Here is a 14,117-nt window from a genome sequence, read left to right as displayed (position 1 = left end):
TCCACGCAGTAGGAGAAGAACATGAATTTCACAACCATAAACTTACTTCATACCATCTGAGCAAGCCGAGAGGAAAGACAAGGCTCCTTTTTCTCTGCCTTTGTTTACAAAATCCCAGGGAAGAAGGCTGATGGGCCTAGCTTTGTCAAATGCCCTTATCTGTGCCAATCACTGTGGTCAGAGGGATGGGATACCATGCTTGGCCAAACAAATGTGTGATACGTGGTTGTTTACATACATCATTTATGATAGCTAGATATAGATATCTGCAGAACAATATTATCACAAATTCAGAGGCAGGCGATGCACATATGTATTATCTCAGCTTCTGTGGGTCAAGAATCTTGGAATGGCTGAGCTGGGCCCTCTGCAAGCCGGCAATCAAGGTGTGGGTCAGGACTGGGTCCTCATCTGGAAGCTTGACTGAGGAAGGATCTACTTCCAAGCTCATGTAGCTGTTGGCAGAATTCAGTTCCTTGCATTTACAGGACTGAAGGCTCATTTTCTTGCTGGCTGTCAGCTGCCCTCAGTTTTATAGGCCACTCTCAGTTGGGCCTCAAATGGCCACCTGCTTCATCAAAGCCAGCAAGAGTGTGAAACACTCCAGCAAGACAGGTGCTACAATCTTATCTGACTATTTAATTACGTAACCATGTACACAGAATCACCTCCATCCCATACCTTTGCTGTATTCTGTTGATTAGGAGCAAGTTCCAGGTCCTGCCAAACAAAAAGGAGAAAAGGTTACACAAGGGCAAGAATACCAGAAGGTGGGGGTCATCTATTTTTTTATACCTACATATTCATAATTAGCATTTGTTGCCCATCTGCTATGTGCTATTTATCCCCTTTAATGCTCACAACTCACTCTGAGATAGATGTTATTTTCCACATTTTACAGGTAAGGAAACCGAGGCTCAAAGAAGTGAGGTGATCTGCCAAAGATCACACATGTAATTATTGGCAAAGATGGATTTCAATCTATCTAACTGCAACACATCGCCTCTTTTCCTTATATCAAGATGCTAATGAGGCCAGGTGCAGTGGCTCATGCCTGTAATCCCAGCACTTTGGGAGGCCAAGGCGGGTGGATCATTTGAGGCCAGGAGTTTGAGACCAGCCTGGCCAACACAGTGAACCCTGTCTCTACTAAAGATACAAAAATTAGCTGGGTGTGGTGGTACCTGTAGTCCCAGCTACTTGGGAGGCTGAGGCAGGAGAATCGCTTGAACCCAGGAGGTGGAGGTTGCAGTGAGCCTAGATTATGCCACTGCACTCCAGCCTGGATGACAGAGTGAGGCTCCATCTCAAAAAAAAAAAAAAAAATTGCTAATGAATAAACCCTCTTGGATGTTGTTTTGTTTAGTGAAGCCAGCTATCTCTGGGCTTGGACACGACTGCATGTCTTTCTTCACTTTGGTGTCCCTGTAGCTGAGACTCTGGGCCCTTCCCTAGTCACACATGTGCCATTGAGCCCAAGTAAATAGCTATCAGTTATGTCCTTCCCCTAAGCCTGTATTTTTCTTTCTTTTGCTGCCATTTGGGTAGTCTGCTCTGTACTCACTGCCATCCTGTTGGGATGGGGCTGTCCAGGAAACACAGGTATATTACCACCTTCCTGGCTTCTGCTTCTCAATGCTCAAGCCCCTAGAAAAATTCAGATTTGTGAGCAAAGACACAGTATCTTGGAGCAGCATAGGAAGGCGGGGATTCTCGTTTCTCCAACACCCTTGGAATAGAGAAAAATTCTCCCAGGCTGGGGAGGGAAGAAAGGGGTGATAGAATGATTGGGTGTTATTACCTTAATTTACAGACTGAGATTCACAAATCCTCACAACTTTAAGGTGTGTTTCCAACCCACATCCCCTTCTCTGAGCCTTTCCTATCCTTCCTACAATGGGTTGTATATCTGTCAGGATATCAGTCTGGTTGCTGCATGAAAAGACCCAAAAGAATAGGGCTTAAACACAAGTTTACTTTTCTTACATAAAAATCTGGGTGGATGGCCTAGTGCTGGAATGGTGGCCCCATAATTATCAGGGACCCAGACTCTTTCTGTCTTGTTGCTCTGCCTTTGTTAACATGCAACTTCAATTTCATTTGCATGTCAGGGGGCAGGAAGAGAAAAGGGCTTCCGTCCTAGAGCCTGATTTAGGAAGTTGTGTACTCCACTTCCGCTCATTGGCCACAATTTGGTCATGTGACCACATGCTAGCTGCAAAGGAGTTTGGGAAATGTAGTTTTATATTGAGAGGTGACATGCCCCTTTATTCTACAAATAGTTATGAAGGGTAGAATACAGAGAGTGGGACAATTAGCAGTCTCTACCAGTGGTCCTATGTGGTCCAGCCCTGTGGCCTTAGCTCTGTTTCCTTGTTGAGGAGAGTTTCAGGCATAAAAGCTTTTAATATGGTGGCTTTGCATCTGTTGGTGCCTTCAGGAAACAAGAAAAGAGTGGACAGGGGCCAAAAGCCATGTCCAAGTGTATCAGCAAGCAAAGAAAGGAGGGTCAGCATGGGGGTCCTGCTAGGTGTTCTGCACCCAAAGCAAGTTCTAAGGGTGACAGCCTTGTCCACTCTTACTGGCTGCCATCCTGATTGGCTGTACTGTGCCCAGACCCCTCACTCTGGTTATCCCCTTCCCCAACTCGAAGAACAACTTTCCAACTTTTTTGGTGTGTAAGATGGCAGTCTAGGCTGAGGAAAAAATTCTCTAGGTACTATCTGGGTCCTCTGCTCTTATAGTCCATGTTCAAATGAGGGAAGAATGCAGCAGGTGGTAGGTTTAGGTCCTGTAAGTCCTGCATCAGAATTAATTCCTAAGCCCCTCAGTATATCCATTGTCTTAATTCACATGCCTGCCACCCACATTCACAGCCTGCATGTCGCTGACCTGGGTCAGTCCTAGAAAAGCCTCATAAGTGTTCATAGATGGTATCTCTGCTTGCTAACCTCTACCTCATTATCCCAGTGTAGCCAAAGTGAATGCATGCATTCATTCTTTCACTCATTCATTCAACAAGCAATGTTCAATCCTGCAATGTGCCCAGCTCATCCCTTGGCAGATGGGGTCTCTGCCCTTGTGGAACTGGGGAGACTGGCCATTAGCTAACGGCACAAAGAAGTACACCATCACAGGTGCCTGTAATCCCAGCTACTCGGGAGGCTGAGGCAAGGAGAACCTCTTGAATCCAAGAGGCAGAGGTTGCAGCGAGCTGAGATCACGCCACTGCACTCCAGCCTGGGCGGCAGAGTGAGACTTTGTCTCAAAAAACAAACGAACACAAACAAAAAAGAGAAGTATAGCAACATAAACTTGATTACTGCTACGGAGAAAAAGTACAGGGTACAAAAAAGGCATATGTAGCAATGGAAAAAAAATGGAATGGGATAGGGTATGTAAAACATTCTAGGCATCAAGCACAGCCTATGCAAAGGCCTTGAGGCGAAACCGAGTGTGACTAATTCCTAGGATTAAATGAAGCCTTGAGGTTGGTATCCCCAACAGCAAGGGAGGAGTGGAGAATGCTGTTCCCAATCCTGTCACCCTTACTTCTTAAACCTCTTCAATGACTCATTCCCATTAGCTTTAGTATACGATCCACATTTGCCCTTGGTTAGGTCCCTGCCTTCCCCTCTGGCCTCATACCTCTCCACTCCTGACCTGGATATTCTGTTGCCTCCCAGGCACCGGTCCCTCCATCCCCAATCCTTTGCCTGAGTAACTCCTACCGGTCCTTCAGGACTCAGCTTAGACATCATAGTCTCTAGAAAGCTGGACTGGTTATTCTCCTGTTTGCCCCTTCAAATCTAGGTGCTCTCTGTAGGTTTTGCCAGGAGGCAGGGAAGTGAGGTCAGGGGCCTGCTCTGCAGTTAGCTGTGTGGCTGTGGGTAAGTTACTCAACTTCTCTGTGCTTCAGTTTCTTCATGAGGTAAAATGGAGATAATAACTGCACTGACCTCATAGGATTATTGTGAAGATTAAATGAATTAATAATATATGTAAAGTGCCTAGAGCTGTGCCTGGCACATGGAAGTGCCTTGTGTTTGCTGTTATTGGTCTTTAGTCTTCTCCTGTCCTGGACTGGGTACTATGTCATTGGTTTCAGTCTTGCCTCTCCTCACAGGGCTGGGGAACTTTAGGGTCAGAGTGCCTGGGCCTCCCTGCACTCCTGCCTCCTAGTACTTTGCCCAGTGGAAGTCATATGGTAACTGCCTAACCAGTTGGATTTGCTCTAAGAAGAATGAATTTCTGGCCATCATCCCATATGGAAGTAAACATGAACTCTGGCCTTTTCTCCCAGTTGGGGGATAAAGGGTTCTGATCTCTGAGATCTCTCTCCACACCCTGACTCCCAATAACACCCTGCACTCCAGCCTCCTGCCAGCTGGCAGCAGGGCAGATCCCAATGGCCCTGGAATGGAACAGTGAGGGGCACTGGTGGTGAGGGTAGGGTGGGTGGTGAGGACAGTGGCCTTGTGAACACCTGTGGACAGGGGGCTCTTCACATTCACAGGGAAACTGATAACCCAGGTGGGTCCAGAGGGAAGTGGCCAGGGTGGACAAGGCCTTCAAATCTGAGAAACAGAGCTGTTGGGGGTGCCACACCCAGGGAAGAGAGGAGGAGTCTTTACATGCTGAAGGGGGACCTGGGGAGGAGAGAAGACCCTTTCTGAGTAGCCCAGGAGGCAGGGAAATGCATGCACTGCAGGTTCTGTGTCTGGACTGATAATAACCATTGTTCCTAATGACCTTTGTTTCTGAGCAATGTGTCTAAGGCTTGACACTGCTGTGTGCCACAGCCCCGTGCTGACAGTGACCAAGCACACACCACAGTGTGCTAGTGCTAGCTGTCCCCTGACAGTGCCCTCCCATGGTCATCTTAGTCTTCTGCATCCTTAATGCATCATACAGAATTGGGGTGCGGGGACAGCCAGTTCCTGTTTGCTGGTTGAAGGAAGGAATAAACCCATATGGTGGGGGCAGGGCAGAAGAGACAGAGGGATCAGATAGAGCTGGGTTCAAAGCTCTGCTCCTCATCTCCTAGCTCTGTGGCATTGGGTAAGTCACTCAGCTTCTCTGAGCCTCAGTCTTGTCTGTGAAATGGGATACCCAGTACCTACTTCTCTGAGTTGCTGAGGTTCAGTGATCTACTGTGTAAACAAAGGGGGGCACAGGGATTGGTGCCTCTGCCTAAGGGCTCAGGAAACAAAGCCAGAACTTTTTTCCAAGTCTCTGCTTGTCCCTGAATCTGTGTGTAGTGAGACTCACCCTTTCAGGACCCCGTCTTTCTGGCAACTTTGAGTCCTCTGCTGCTCCCAAACTTCCAGCCTCAGCCTGTCCCACAAGGGAACAGACACAGGGGACAGAGAGCTGCCCACCTTCACCTTGAGGGAGCCTGGAGGTCACCTCTTTTGTCCAGCACTCCCTCTGGGGGTCCTTGCCTCCTACCCCATCCTTCATCTCAGCCAGCCCAAAGGGACGTCCCAGAGAACAACACAAGCTGGACGGTGCTGGAATTGGTGGGAAAAAAGCCCCATGCTGGTGAGGAATGAGCTCCTGAGGCCTGGGCGCCCCACACCCCCCGGGCTCGCCTGCTCCCTGCAGAAGGGTCTCTGGTACCTTCTATTTTCCCAGCCAGGAGGCCGGCCAGTTCCCACATTACCACATGAATGGGGCACAAGCCCCCCTGTCCACTCGAGCAAACAATTTGGCTAGCAAATTGACATAATTACAAGAGACAGCGAGGCAAGAAAAACGCCCCCACCCCCTTGGCCCCCCAGTGGGCGACTCCCGCCGAGTTCCTCAGGGCTTTGTGGGCCGGGCGGGCGCTCAGGGCTGATTAGAAACCTTGTGGCCTTTTCAAGAGCCCTAAGTGATTGGTCCCTTAATCTGATTACAATTTACAGAGCCCCTCCAACCACCTCTGAAGGGCTGTTCTCAAGCGCCCTGCTAGACGATGTGCGCGTACACACACACACACACACACACACACTTAGCACCCACTTGGGCCTGCTGGGCGGGGGCTCTGCCACGTTCATTCTGCCTCACTCCCTCAGTCAGGCACCTCAGGCTTCATTCCCTGTGCCCCAAACCTCAGACACACAAAGGGCCTGACACTGCCCCTAATACATGGGGTTGCCCATCTTTAGCGGGTCCCACACAGATACAATACCTAGGCCAGGGGCATATGTGCACACACACCCCTGTGAGTGCACCTTCTTCTCATCTCCCATCCCTTCTCAGGGCGGCCACCCCGAGCATCCAGGGTGAGGCTGCCTGACCCCATCAAGGGCAGCCTCTCTCCCCAGCTGCGGTATTTCTGGGGCTCCTTGGGCCGCAGCTCCCACGGGATTAGACCCAGCAGGCTGCCTGGACACTGTTCAGGCACAGGCTGCCCAGGGACAGGACTTGGGCTGCTCCCCCCTTGGGAACTCAGCTCACAGGGACTTCAGTCAATGGCCTCAGCCCTCCACATCCAATTTGTATCTCTTAATCCTTGGAGCTGAGCCACAATGGCTCCTTTTCCTGTACTTGCTGGGGCTCTCATAGGCCCCAGCCTGGCCTCCCACCCCAAACAGAGCTCCCACTGGGCAGCAGCTCAGGATAGGAGTGGGGTAGGGGACAAAGCAGGGGCCAAGGCAGGAGGGGACAGAAGTGGGGGCTCTGCCCTTGTTAACTGTTCCACCCTAGAAGATGCAAGTTGGGCGTGTGTATGAGGATAGGGAACATGTGTAGGGCCTTCCAGAGTAACCCCCCAGCCTGCTGTAACCCCATCTTTTGTGCACCCCAGGCTGGAGGCCCTGGGAAGGGTATTGTCTACTTAGGAACACTGTCCTTTTGTCAGGCCATCCTAAATGCCTGGAGCCTGGAGCCAGAGAGCAGGGAACATGGAATCCAGGTTCAGACACTGGAATCAGAAGGATCTGTGACCTTGACTGAGTGACTTATCAGATCTGGGCCTCAGTTTTCCCACGTGTAAGATAAGAATGCTGCAGCCTCTCTCTCTCTCAGGGTTGCTGGGAGGCTAAATGGGCTGAGGCACATAAGACCCTCAGCATGGTGCCCAGCGCAATCAGTGCTCCATGCCAGGCTGTGTCAATGTTCACAAGTCAAGAACAAAGAGGGGACTTGAAGTACAACCATCAAACACACCGATGGTGCAGTCTCTGTGTGCACCCCCTGTATCCCTGTGGAGAGAAACTCAGGCTCTGCAGGGCTCTCTAAGGACCTTCATTTTACAGGTAGGTTTTCCAGGAGGAGCTTCTCAGTTGCCCACGTTTGTCAGATCTACCTGATCATGTGACCCAGTGCTGGTTTTGGAAAGAGGAGCCTCAACCCAGATCTCTCCCAGGGAGGTGAGGCAGGAGAATAGGGTCTGAAAGCAGGGAACCTAAGGCCCACGCATGCTGACTGGCTATCAGAGGCTACTGACTTCTCAACCCCTCCTTTGTGTGGCAGTTGAAAAATGAAAGTACCTTTGATTGGTCCCCTCCCACAACCAATCAGACTGGTCGTGGGCCTACTCTTCCCCTCCAGCAACCAATCAGACTGGTCTCAGGCCACTACATTTGCATAGAGTGAAACAATGGGAAACCTCTAGAGGGTATTTAAGCCCCAGAAAATTCTGTAACCCATGCTCTTGAACCACTTGCTCCAGGCTGCTCCCACCCTGTGGAGTGTACTTTTGTTTAAGTTAAATCTGCTTTTGCTGCCTTGTTTTGTGTGTTTTGTCTAATTCTTTGTTCAAAACGCCAAGAACCTGGGCAACTACCCTTAACTGGTAACATATGTTGAGGAACCAGCCAGGAGGTAAGCCCAAAGTTTAGGATTTATTTTTCTCTTTTTCCTCTTTCTCTCTCTTTTCCTTTCCAACCCAGGACCCTCAGTGGATAGTGCCTATGCACAGAGGCAACTGCAGGTTTGTGGCCAGGGCTACTCTCTGGTGAAAACAAAAGGTTTCTATGTGGAAGCGCCTACCCCCAACTGCCCGGCTTGGGTGAGGGACCAAGTCCTTTTCTTTTTCAGTCTTTCAGCGGCTGTTTCCTAGCAGCTCCTTAGTAATTGAGGGCAACTGGCCAGGATCACTCTCTGGTGTTACCTGAAGGCCAAGGAGTGAACAGGGATAGCTGCCTGCCTGGAAGGGGGAAGGGCTCTTTTCTGTCTTGTCCAGTTATCATCCCTGAACCCTCCATGTGATGCAGTTGGCAGTGGCAGCCCATCTAGGGTGAACTCACGTCTCAGGCGACTTAAACCTTGTTTCCTTATGCAAAATTCTTCCCTTCCCCTACTCCACTGGCTAAGGACAAGTCAGAGGGTTTGGGCAGATGGTTTGTGTGTGTCATGTGTCATGCGGGGGGATTCATAAAAGGGAATTTATATACAATTTAGTCTTGCCTAAATTTAGAAGGTTAAATAATTGTTTTAAGTGGGATAGGAAAAAATCCAAAGGTTTGACTGAAAATTAATTTCTAGATATCGAGGCCTTCATCCAGGGACAAGAGGGAAAGTTCATAGTGGGCCATCAGTGGTGGAGGAAACTATTCCATAGTGGTGTCGGATCTAAGGTCAGAGACGTCCGACAGACTAAGATGGGGCCCTAAAGAGGGATGCCCCCCATGACCCCAGTCAGGGCCCAGAATTTTTCCAGGGGGATGACCCATGTAAAATTTGGGTCACCTAATGAGCCCTCCACTTTTCAAAGTCCTCTTTTCCAGACCACTATGGGCAACTCTCCGTCGATTCCACCTGATTCCTCTATGGGCAACTCTCCATCTATTTCACCTGGTACCCTGCTTGGCTACATCCTCCACCATTGAAATCAACTTGACCCTGACAATCTAAAGAGAAAATGTATGATGCTTTTTTTCTGCAATACTGTTTTGCCTCATTATGAGCTGCTCAGCCAGGAACAGCAGGTGGTCAATGGTAGCCTTAATTATGACACCATCCTGCAATTAGACCTATTTTGTAAAAGGCAGGGCACATGGTCAGAAATCCCATATGTACAGGCCTTCATGGCACTATACCAAAACCCAGTAATCCCCTCAAAGGAAAGTCCAAAGGCAGAACTAGATATGGACAACCCCTTTTTACAAGGGCCACCTATCTTTCAGGGTGACAGAAACCACCCCCATATAGCCCCTTGTCAAGTGCTCCTGAGGCTAAAACCGAAACACCGGGGACCCTACTAAGTCCCCCTCACACTTGGAGGAGAACACCATATTCAACTCTCCCGCCAGCCCTGCTACCCCTTAGGGAAGTAGCAGGAGCTGAGGGGCCAGTCCTAGTGCAGGCCCCCTTCTCTGTAACTGATATACAACAATGTAAGGAAAAGCAAGGAAGCTATTCTGAGAATCCCGGGAAATTCGCAGATGGGTTCCAAACTTTGACCTTAGCCTTTGATCTCTCATGGAGAGATGTTCAATTCATTCCAGTAACTTGTTGCACCCCTTTTGAAAAGGAATGAATCTTTGAGGCTGCCCACCAGGAAGCAGACAACTTATTTGCCCAAAACCCGCAGGGCAATCACCTGGGCCCAGACACAGTCCCCACTACTGACCCTAATTGGGACTATAACACACCTGTGGGAATGAACAACTGGGCTAAATTTCTTGAGGCTCTCCTTGGAGGAATGAAAAAGGGAATAACTAAGGCAGTAAATTATGATAAAGTAAGTGAGGTTACACAGGGCAAGGAGGAAAATCCAGCCATGTTTTATGGCAGACTGAAGGAAGCCTTTAAAAAATATACTAATCTGGACCCTTCCTCTCCCGAAAGCAAAATATTAATGGCACATTTCATTCACCGATCCGCCCCAAACATTAGACATAAGCTCCAAAAGCTACAGATGGGGCCACAAACTAATCATAATCAGCTTCTTGATACCACCTTTATGGTGTATAACAATGGTGATCTGGTGGAAGGAGAAAGGGAACAGAGTAAAGAAAAATAGCAAGCCAAAATTATGGCAGCCATCACTGGCAATGCCCTGAATGCCCAAGAAGCGTCCAGGGGAAACCCAAAGGCCGTAAGGATGATGCCAGAAAGGGCTCTTGCTTCAAGTGCAAGAAAACTGGGAAATGGGCAAAGGACTGTACTAATCCCCCTCCAGGCCCCTGTTGAAAATGCGAGGGCACCAATTATGACCCCGGCACTGGAGGATTGATTACCTTTGCTCCCACCGAGGAGCTTCATCAGGCAAAACTCTAGCTGTGCACAAGGAGAAATAAGATGAAGACTGAAGGGACCCTGGGTCTCCCTCACTGCCCCTGTCCAGGAATATCATAATTACTATTGAGAAGCCCCCGGTAACTCTGTATGTCATGGGTGCCCAAATTCAGTTTCTTTTTGATACAGGGGAAAATTATTCTGTTCTTACTGCTTATACAGGAAAATTTTCTTCCCGGTCCACGAGTGTTATGGGAATGGAAAGAAAGCCACAAACAAGATTCTTTACACCTCCTTTGACTTGTCAATTTGAGAAATAAATCTTCCAACAGGAATTTCTAGTAGTACCAAGATGCCCAGTCCCCCTGTTGGGAAGAGATACTATGGTTAAAATAGGGGCACTACTACAATTTAAGCATCACCTGGTGAAATTGCTAATAGTAAAAAATATGGACAATGTCCCAGACCACGTTAATAAACAGGTTAACTCACTAGCATGGTATACTGGGAAACCAGGGAAGGCCAAAACAGCAGTGCCAGTCAAAATATGGCTTGAAGACCCCAGCTATTTTTCCAGTTGAAAACAATACCCAATTAAGCTGCAAGCAAGAAAAGGCCTAGCACCCATAGTTGAGGTATTACTTTCTCATGGGCTCTTAAAACCTTGCAATTCTCCCTGCAACACCCCCATTTTACCCGTTCTAAAGCTTTTGGGGGAATACTGGCTAGTATAGGTTCTCAGAATAATTAATGAGGCTGTTACCCGTCTCCACCCATTGATGGTGGATCTATATACCCTACTGGCTCGGGTGCCAGGGGATGCAAAATGGTTCTCAGTCCTACACCTAGAAGATGCTTTCTTCTTCATTCCTCTGGTCCCAGAGTCCCAATACCCTTTTGCCTTTGAATGGGAAAATCCTAATACCAGAGAAAAACAACAATACACTTGGACAGTGCTCCTCCAAGGCTTTTGGGATAGCCCCCACTTCTTTGCCCGACCCTTAGAGAGGGATCTGAGGGGTCTGCAATTGGAGGACGGGAGTATACTCCAGTTTGTGGATCACCTTCTTTTGTGTAGCCCAACCCAAGAGGCTTCTGACCAAAATACTATAAAAACCTTACATTTCCTGGCTGACAGGTGATACAAAGTGTCCAAAAAGAAGGCTCAGATTACTGTCCAACAGGTCCACTATTTAGGGTATGTCTTAACACCTGGAACCTGGCAAGTATCCCCAGAACGAGTGCAAGCCATATGTGGTTTGGGCCACTTCACCCCAAGCAGCAGCTTCATTCTTTTTGGGGAATGGCCGGGTTTTGTGGAATATGAGTACCAAATTTAGGGCTCATAGCAAAGCCCCTGTATGAAGCAGCAAGGAGGCCTGAAAATGAGCTAATGGAATGCACCCTGGAAATGAGAGAAGCCTTTGCCAAGCTAAAATAGGCCCTTACCCAGGCTCCAGCTCTTGGGATCCCAGACCTAACTAAGCCCTTCCCTTGTATGTAGCAGAGACGAATGGCATAGCTGTGGGAGTGCTAGTCCAGAAATTAGGATCAGAACCCAGACCAAACACCTACTTTTCAAAGAAGTTGGAGAGAGTGGCCTTGGGATGGCCAAGTTGCCTGTGGGTAACAGCCGCCATTGCTATGTTAGTGGAGGAAGCCACTAAAATCACCCTGAGCCAATCATTGGAAGTTCTAATCCCCCATCAGGTAAAGTCAGTCTTAGAGATAAAGGGACACATCTGGGTGATGGGGGAAAGGTTAACCAAATACCAGGCCATGCTCCTAGACAATCCAGATGTAACCCTTAAAACCTGTAACACTTTGAATCCAGCTTCATTGATACCCATAGGCCCAATAACGGATCATTCCTGCGAGCTAGTCATTGCACACGCATATGTTAGCTGGCCTAATTTAAAAGATCAGCCTCTCCCAGATTCTGAGGACTTGTTCACAGATGGCAGTTCTGTGTCAAATAGGGAACACTGAGCTGTGTATGCAGTAGTCAATCACAACACCATTATCAAAGCCCAGCCACTGCCCCTTGGCACATAAGCACAAAAGGCTGAAATCATTGCTCTTACCCGAGCATTAATGTTGGGACAAAAGAGAAAGCTTAACATCTATACAGATTCTAAATATGGCATTCCTTGTGATTCATGCTCATGCTACAATCTAGAAAGAAAGGGAACTACTAGCTAGCAAACACTCCCCCATAAAGCATGGGCCTGAAATTCTTCAGCTATTGGAAGCAATACACCTGCCACAGGTCATAGCTATAATCCACTGTAGGGGGCGTCAAAGGGACTTAACCCCTATAGCACAAGGGAACAGAAAGGCTGATAGAGAAGCCAAACCCACATCCCTCAGGGTGCAATCCCAACAGATCCTAGCACTGATTCCTTTCTATGATTCCCAATGGATCCTGAATACACACTACAGGAAGAATAGCTAATAAAGGAGCAAGGAGGGCAAAAAAAAAAAAGGATCCTGGTGGTATATGGGATCAAAAATACATCTCCCTCAAACAGCCCAGTGGAGAATTATAAAAACCCTGGATGATTCCTTCCATATGGGGAGAGATGCCACCCTGGCCATGGTTAACAGGCTCTTTATTGGGCCTAACTTAGCTTCAGTGGTTAAGCAGGTCTGTCAAGCCTGCTCACTGTGTGCACTTAACCCAGGAAACAAAATGCCTCCTCTAATAGAACCAGACCAGAGGAGAGGAACTTACCCAGGGGAAGACTGGTAATTAGACTTCACCCATATGCCAACTTGCAGAGGATACAAGTTTTTGTTAGTGCTAATAGATATCTTTACTGGTTGGGTCAAAGGTTACCCTACCAGAACAGAGAAGGCTAATGAGGCTATAAAGTTTCTCTTAAAAGAAATAATCCCCCAGTTTGGGTTACCTCAGAGCCTCCAAAGTGATAATGGCACATCTTTTATCTCCCAAATAACTCAAGGGGTTGCTAAGGCTCTTGGAATCAAATACTATTTACATTCAGCATGGAGGCCTCAATCCTCCAGGAAAGTAGAAATGGCTAACCAAACTCTAAAATGAGTGTTAGCTAAACTATGTCAGGAAACATCAGCTTACTGCCTATAGCCCTCTTAAGGATCCGTAATACCCCTAGAGCAAAAATTAATATAACCCCCTACGAAATGTTATATGGAAGGCCATTCTTAACTAGTGATCTAATTACTGATACAGAAACAGCCAGTTTAGTAAAATACCTAGTTAACTTAAGACAGTTTCAGCAGGCTTTACAAAAGTTTGGAAGTCAAAGGCTCCTCATACCGGGAACTAACCAGCAACCCAAAATCAGCCTAAGGGATAAGGTACTTGTTAAAACATGGAAGGAGGGATCACCTGCTCAACAATTGCAACCCCAATGGGAGGGACCGTTTTTAATGGTACTGGCTATGCCTTCTACGGTCAAGGTACTAGGATTAGATAGTTGGATACATCTTTCAAGGATCAAGTCTGTGATACCTGAAGCGTCGGACCAGGAGCCTGAAGTTCCCATCAGACAGTCAAAAGACAAGTAAATGCCTACCAACTTTCCTTGGTGTTTTTTTTTTGCATAGTTACTGTAGGCTGGATAATAGCAGCCATGTTCTCAGATTTTTTGCAGTTTAATTGCTTTCTTTCAAACGATTGGAATCACTTCCTTTGTAGTAACTAAGCAGACTGTTGTAATTCATTCCTATAACAAACATTCCTGACAGCATAGGTATCCACCCCCTGAAGTTCCCATTAAATCTTTTAACCAAATTCATTTCCTCTCACCTAGAGACCATCAAGCTTCAGATGATCCTGTGACAAGGTTTCCAGTCTGTTCCAAATGAAGGCAGCACCCCTGGCCATCAAGAAACTAACCAGGCTCCACTCGATAGATCAGGGTGGGAGTTCACGGATCCGCAATAGGTAGGGACTGTGCCTC

This window comes from Symphalangus syndactylus, chromosome 5, assembly GCF_028878055.3.
Source record: "Symphalangus syndactylus isolate Jambi chromosome 5, NHGRI_mSymSyn1-v2.1_pri, whole genome shotgun sequence".
In the NCBI taxonomy this organism is placed as follows: Eukaryota; Metazoa; Chordata; class Mammalia; order Primates; family Hylobatidae; genus Symphalangus; species Symphalangus syndactylus.
Note: the sequence above shows the minus strand (reverse complement) of the source record.